The 6,957-nt window shown below is 44.0% G+C and overlaps 1 pseudogene; it reads left to right on the top strand.

Moving 5' to 3' along the window:
* Positions 1–3,516: 3,516 nt before the first annotated feature.
* Positions 3,517–6,170, top strand: LOC110323845 (annotated as a pseudogene).
* Positions 6,171–6,957: the final 787 nt, after the last annotated feature.

The following is a 6,957-nucleotide window of genomic DNA, read 5'->3' as shown; positions in this document are numbered from 1 at the left end:
GTCACCAGGATTTGACCTGAAGATCAGGATCATAAGATTCCACAGTCAGGAATCTCTCTGAGACACTTAAGTAGAGTCAGCCAGAAGATAAAGTACAAAGACAAGCAGGGACTTGGCTCTAAACCCATTCGCTACCTCTGTAATGGCTATTCCTGGTTGTCAACTTTATCTGGAGTGAACTACAATCAGAATTGGAGGGCACACCTATGATCCATATCTTGCGACTGGAAGAGACAAGTTTCAGACCTAGGTCTTGGCATGGAGATCTCAAGGCATAGTGGCCATGAAAAGTTCATACCCAGTCAAGGCAGAACATGCCTTTAATCCCAGGAGACTGAAGCAAGGAGATCTCTGAGTTCAAGGTCATCCTGGGACAGAGCAAGTCCCAGATCCACACTGTTAATCTGGGCCACACCTTCTGCTGGAGATCTACCACAGCTGACTATTGTCGGGTTAGTTAGACTACAGACTGTAAGTCATCACAATAAATTCACTTAACATATAGAGACATTGCACAAGTTCAATGATTCTAGAGAACCCTGACTAATACAACCTCCTCTTATGCATCATGGACAGGACACTTCTCACTGTTTAAAATTCTGAGATACTGTCCAGGGATATTCATTCTGGTTTACAGGGTGCATAGAATTAGAGAAAAAAACAGATTTACATACCTGCTAGGATCAGGTAGTAAGCCGCTACCTTTGAGGAACAGAACCAGAAGCCACAGAGATTCAAAAGGTGGAGAACCAATAAAATTGTACTTTATATGGGATTCCTGCTATGGGTAGAAAGTAGCTGGTCTGGCTACAAAAACAAAGAAAAAATAATAATGGTAAGAGGACAGATGTGTCAATTTGCTTTGCTATAGTAATCTGTTCACCACGGGTTTTCATCCCATAACATTGTACTGTATACCTTAAACATAGACAATAAAATTAATTTAAAAAAATTTAACACGTTGAAAGGTACACACACACACACACACACACACACACGATTGCAATGGCCATAGCAACAAGAAAGGTTCTGGGACCTTGCAAGGAAGAAAAGTTTAAAACCATGATTGAAAGGACAGACCTAAGTACAAATCTATTCTTCCTTAACTTCATGTGTTGCCTATATCAAATTTAGTTTCTCACCATCTCTGTTCCTGTATCTATGAGCTGGAGAGTTTGTGCACAGGCTGTCATGGAGTCAAAACCCCCACAGACAGCTGTTCACTATATACACGGTGGGGAGTTCCCTCAGGAAAGAATAGTTTGCTGTCTTGGGAGATGCAGATAGGCTGGGAAGGAAGGTTGGAGCAGGTCAGCTCTCAAAGAAAAGGTGGTAAGCCTGGGGACAGATTATTGAGACAGATTGTGATTCAGAGAGATAAAGGCGTTGCTGTTCTTTAATGTTTTCAGTCTTTCTCCAGATTCATGTGGATTGTAAATTCCCTGAAAAGGACACAATCCATTGCCTAGCTGTGAGAACCCTACAAACCAAGGATTGAGCACAGATTGACAGGGTGTTTGACAAGTGGGACTCCACAGCCACTTAGAAAGATTCCTTCTGATCCTTTTCTCTCTTTGTTACAAAAGGCACGGGGAAAATGGTAAATAAGTTTAAAATGAGCCAATATTTGCAAGAGGGAGAAGAGAGAAACATGATGCAAGGCCTTCTCATTTCCAGCTCTTGAAGAGCCTTCCAAATATCTTAGTTCTCTTTATCTAACACATAATTCCTTGTATTAGATGTAAAATGTAAAAAGTTACACATTGGCCACTGGGAAGCTCTAATACTGCTTACAGCTGCTTAATGACAACACTTGAGTATTAGTCACTCTGCATACTTAAAGAGCGGTCAGCAGTCATTTATCAAGTGCCTACTCACTCCAGGCATTATATTGAATATCAAGGAGTTAAGCTTAAATAGATAAACAGTTCGTTTCAATGTGAGTCAGCAGAGACTTGCATTTGTGCCCTGGAAACAGGGATGAGGCAAACTGTTCAGTTTGGCGCAGGAAGCTGAAGGCCCGGAGAGACAAAGGAAGCTTCCCCCTTGAAAGGTAAGGGGGGGCGGGGGGGTTCAGGCAATAAATGAGCAGACGTGTGCTATCTAGAGACAGTGGCAAGCTTGGGAATAAAGAAAAACTCAAGTGGGGTGAGGACACTCGGGAGGCAGAGGCAGATGGATTTCTGAGTTCGAGGCCAGCCTGGTCTACAAAGTGAGTTCCAGGACAGCCAGGGCTATACAGAGAAACCCTGTCTCGGAAAACAAAAACCAACAAACAAACAAACAAAAAAAAAAATGGGGAGAGGTTGGGTAGATAGAAGAATAGAAGAAGAGCCAAGCTACAGAAATAGGAGTCTTATAAAAGATCATTAAGTATTCATGGCTAATGGCAATAACTATGGAACTAGACCACATTGCTCTATGTAAACTCTCCTTAAACTGAATTTTTCCCTCTGATAGCTTGGCTTTAGTTTCTGACTATCGGTAAAACAAAAGGTAGTTTTCACATCCTATAGGAGCCAAGCATTTTCTGTAGAAAGGTCCATCTTGGACTCAAGTCCACCACCACCAGTAAAAGCCAAAATAATTTATTTGTTAATCTGATAGCAAATGTGCACAGATACACACACACACACACACACACACACACACACACACACAAATCCTTCTCTGTTCCTTGTAACTTGCCTCAAACCTTGGCTCACCTCCACTCTTAGAATCAACTGAGCTAATTAAAAACATAATGAGAGACACAAAGGCACCAAGACAGCTGAGCAAACATAAGCCAATGAGCAGCCTGAATGAAGCATTTACGTTAGAGGTAAGCAGTAAAGTAGATTAATTGCTGGCCCTCAGAAGAGTCAGTCAGTGGAGGTTCAAGGGGGATCTCCTCTTCACCAGTTACTCAGATTTTAGAGAGTGTTAGAATGAATGGAACCTGCAGAGCAGAGAAATGGCAACCAGGTTTACAGCTCAGTATAACTTGATCCTCTGGGTGCAAATTTGGAAATTCAATTATTAGCTCAGAGGTGTAACATCTTTGGCTGATTTTGTGTTGAATGAACAAAGTGGGACCCTTTGGGATGCTCGAGGACAGTGATAAAGGCGTACTGATAACCTATTGAATATTCTTCATGGACTGCATAATCGACCCTTTACGAGACTTTATTTAATCTTTACCACAAAACTGGGAAATGTCCCTCTCAATTTTGAAGAAGAACCAGCAGAGTCAGGATTTGAACCCAGAACCACTTGATGCTTAGCATTTGTCCTGCCCATTTTCAAAGGACTCTCCAACCCCACAGTCATTGTTTCTACTGATATGAAAATTGCAACCTCCTGGGGCTAGCCACTGCAAGATGATGTCTTAGCAGGTGAGTACCACAGAGACAATATGATTGACTATATTACCATTCCCAAATGCTTAGGGTACCTCTCAAGGTTGGGTTAGATCTTCCCACTGAGAGCAGAATTGACTTTGTGACCTGTATCACCTAATAGAATGGGAGTATCGGTATGAGACAAGCCTCCAGTCAGTGTGCCAAATCATGCTGTCCATTCCTAGCTGTCCTGATGATCATTGCTGCTCAGGGTAAAGGCTGTGGCAGACCCAGAATGGTAAACATGTACAGCAAAGCCACAGCAGACCTGGGAAAGACCCAACAAACGAGGACAACAACCCCTTGGACCGCTGAGGGTCATGGCAGCAACATAACAGAGCTTATACAGACTGTTTCTGAACCCTTTTCTGGAACGTCTTAAAGCTCTGGCATCTTTTCCAGGTAAAGAGATTGTCTGGGGAATATAGAAGAAAAAAGAAATAGGACATAGCAAAATTAAATTCGATTTTGATCTATGGGCAGTAGTGGGCCTCTTTAAACCTTGTTCTGCCCCAGGACCTAGGAAGTAACACTGAACATTAGAATTCAGTCCCTGTTTTTGAGATGAACCATGCCCACCTGTCTCTAAACACGGTACCATCATCATCCCTGGCACCTGCTAGGCATTCTCCATATTTTTGTCAAACTAATGTTGTATAATGATCTAGACCTGTAACTCGGATCTCCTAACTCACTGCAAATGCTTGCTGTGCTACAGTTTGTCGCCAACTTGAGCTAGGGGATTGTTCATTTTTTATGTCGTACTTTTTATATATTTAAAAGTCACACAAATGAAATGAAGAGTGGGACAGGGGTTCTGGATGCCTGGAGTGAGGGAAGGGTTCATTAAAGGCACACACACACACACACACACACACACACACACATCCTCCCAGGGCATTAAGAGCTGTAGAAAACGTGGGGGGGGGGGTTTTCCAGAGACCTTGGTAATTGGCTTAGTCGAGTTGATAATGGAACTGAACAAAGAAGACATGCAGGTTAACCCTAAACTCAGATGACATCAGGACAGACAGTCGCAAGGCTTAACATTTCCTAGGTATCTTCAAAGAGGAAGGAGCAGTGACTTAAAGACCTCTGTGGTAGGCTAACTCACACCCTAGAATGTGTGAGGCCTTTAGTTCAATCCCTAGTACTGAGGTAGGGTTGAGGGGAAAAAATACTTCCACAGGATATTCTTCATGCAACCATTGAGGAGAGTATGGCCAACTAAGCCTGTCCTAACCTGTGGATGAATCCCCCAAAGCAAGAAGAGATTCAACCTGTTTATTACTCTTTCCTAAAGAGTCAAGGCACTACAAAGATAAAAGCAGTAGCTAGGGGGCAGTATGGCATAATCGTGACCAAGAACATGGGCTCCCCACCTACGGGTAAAATCAACCCAGAGCTCAGTAACATTAGTTGGGCGATTTCTTAATTTCTCTTAGCTCAGTCTTCTCATCTGCAAATTGAATAATAATAGTAGCTGCTGGATAGGCGTGTGGTGATTTAACAGAAACCACAAACACTATGAGTACTAGCTGTTCCTAGTTCCTTGTTTGACCCCTAGAGGAAGGAATTTAATCTGACTGAAGCTGAGGGTCTTAACAGTGTTTGCTTATTCAGGAACATTTGAGTTTAGCCTTGAGAAATGAATGGGAGCTTGAAGCAAGACACACAGGAGAGTGGTTCCAAGAATTAAAGGCCCAAAGTGGGAAGGCCCACTTCTATTTTGAATCTCTAAGCTGGAAACACACACCTTTAATCCAGATCTTTGGGAAAACCCACCTATAATCCAGGCCATACCTTCTGTTATTGGCCTATATAAAGAACACGAAAGAGGGAAGCCTCTGCCTTTGCCGGCTTGCTCTCCCTTGCTAGCAGGTATCTGGCCTTGCATCAGACTTGATTGGGATCCCAGCATATACTGAAGACCACCTTAGACACCCAGCCTTGTGAAGTAAACAACTACTGGACTCTTGGACATTCTGTTCACAATCAACCATTGTTGAATTAACTGGACAACAGGCTGGAAGAAGAGAAAGCCTTTCAGTTCAACCTGAGCGTGGATTCAGAACGCCTCCCCCCAATCCAGGCCCTTCCTATCACCCACTGCACCTCCCTACTGGACCACAGACCACCTCTGACGGACATCAGGATCAGAACCAAGTAAAAATGAGCAGAGGTCCAGCCAATCAGACAGCAATTCCAGAAAGCACACTGAAGAATCAGCTCTGGGTGTTTCAGATGGTGGAAATACCCAGGAAAAGAAGACACTCTTCCATGGACTCCAGCCAGGTCGGAACAGAAAATGAGGGCAGCTCGCATGGGGGAAAAAAGACACAAGACTTCGGTAAAGAAGGCTGAGCCAAAAGCCAATGGTCACCAAGATGGATTAGCCCATTGCCCAGAACCTCAGGACACAGACCCACCACCGATTCAGAAGAGCCTCGTGAACTTTCTTCGAGGGAAGTCTGAGGAGATTTATAGAGACACAGTCCAGATGCAGGCCCAGCAGCTTGGCTCCCTGCTCAGCCCTGAGCAGCTCTCTCAGCTCAGACAGCTCTCAGAGTCTCTGACTGCCGTGGTGCACACCTTCTACAGCATAGCCAACCAGGCAGGCTTTGCCTTCCCTGCTGAGGACTGGCTTGTCCCAGCCCCCATGGCTGCCCCTCAGGAGCTGTCTGGCAAGGAATCTCAGAGTCATTTGGTGGAGGGAGGAGAGAAGATCACAGATCCTGCCAGCCCATCAGACAAGTCCTGAGCCAAGGCCATGAGACCCTCCTAAGCAGAGTCACACTTCGAGACACCAAAGGACCACTCCATCTCCTTGTCTACACAGCCTGTGGCATTCACCCTCTCTGTGTGAACATGTAGCAGGCACATATATGAGAAGAAGAGTTTGGATTATGAACTGTGTTTCTCTGGGATCTAAGATTCAAGTGCTAAATGCACAGTCGATCCTTGCTTTCTTTGGATATTTTGCTAAGTGTGTGTTAGATTTGTATACTTATATTGTAGAGAGTGACAAGCAAATATTGATTTACCAGAAAAAAAAAAAAAGAATAAAGGCCCAGTTCTGTATTTCAAGTGAAACCTAACTGAGGTCCCCTTCCCTCTCTCACTCCCCGGGGTTGGTGAGGAGGTGATTGAGACTTGTATACTAACTACATCACAGCCAAACCTCCTCTGCCCAGCCCTATTTATTGCATTCCTCCACTAAGGCTGATCACAAAAGCCCTCCCTCCCCTCAAAACCGTACCTCTCGCCTTTTGGAGTTGGTTTTCCAAGGCATCTAACAAGATAGTATTGTTTATGTTCATGATGTAGGAACATCTCTATGAAGAACCAGCTAGAGGAAACATTAACTTCCGTGCTAAAACATCACAGATTGTCCACCATTGTTCTTTATTTTCTTACATCTGAGTCTCTATGTGCATTCAGTCTTGGATGATAAACTTAAGGTTTGCTGTGGTTTGGGAATGAAACACCCTTCCCAGGCTCCTGTGAATACTATTTAGTCCCCATGTATGGCCTCTTTGGGGGAACTGTTATGATGTGTGGCCGTGTTGGAGGAAGT

Source organism: Mus pahari, chromosome 6 (genome assembly GCF_900095145.1).
Source record: "Mus pahari chromosome 6, PAHARI_EIJ_v1.1, whole genome shotgun sequence".
Lineage (NCBI taxonomy): Eukaryota > Metazoa > Chordata > Mammalia > Rodentia > Muridae > Mus > Mus pahari.
This window is presented reverse-complemented; position numbering and strand designations above follow the sequence as displayed.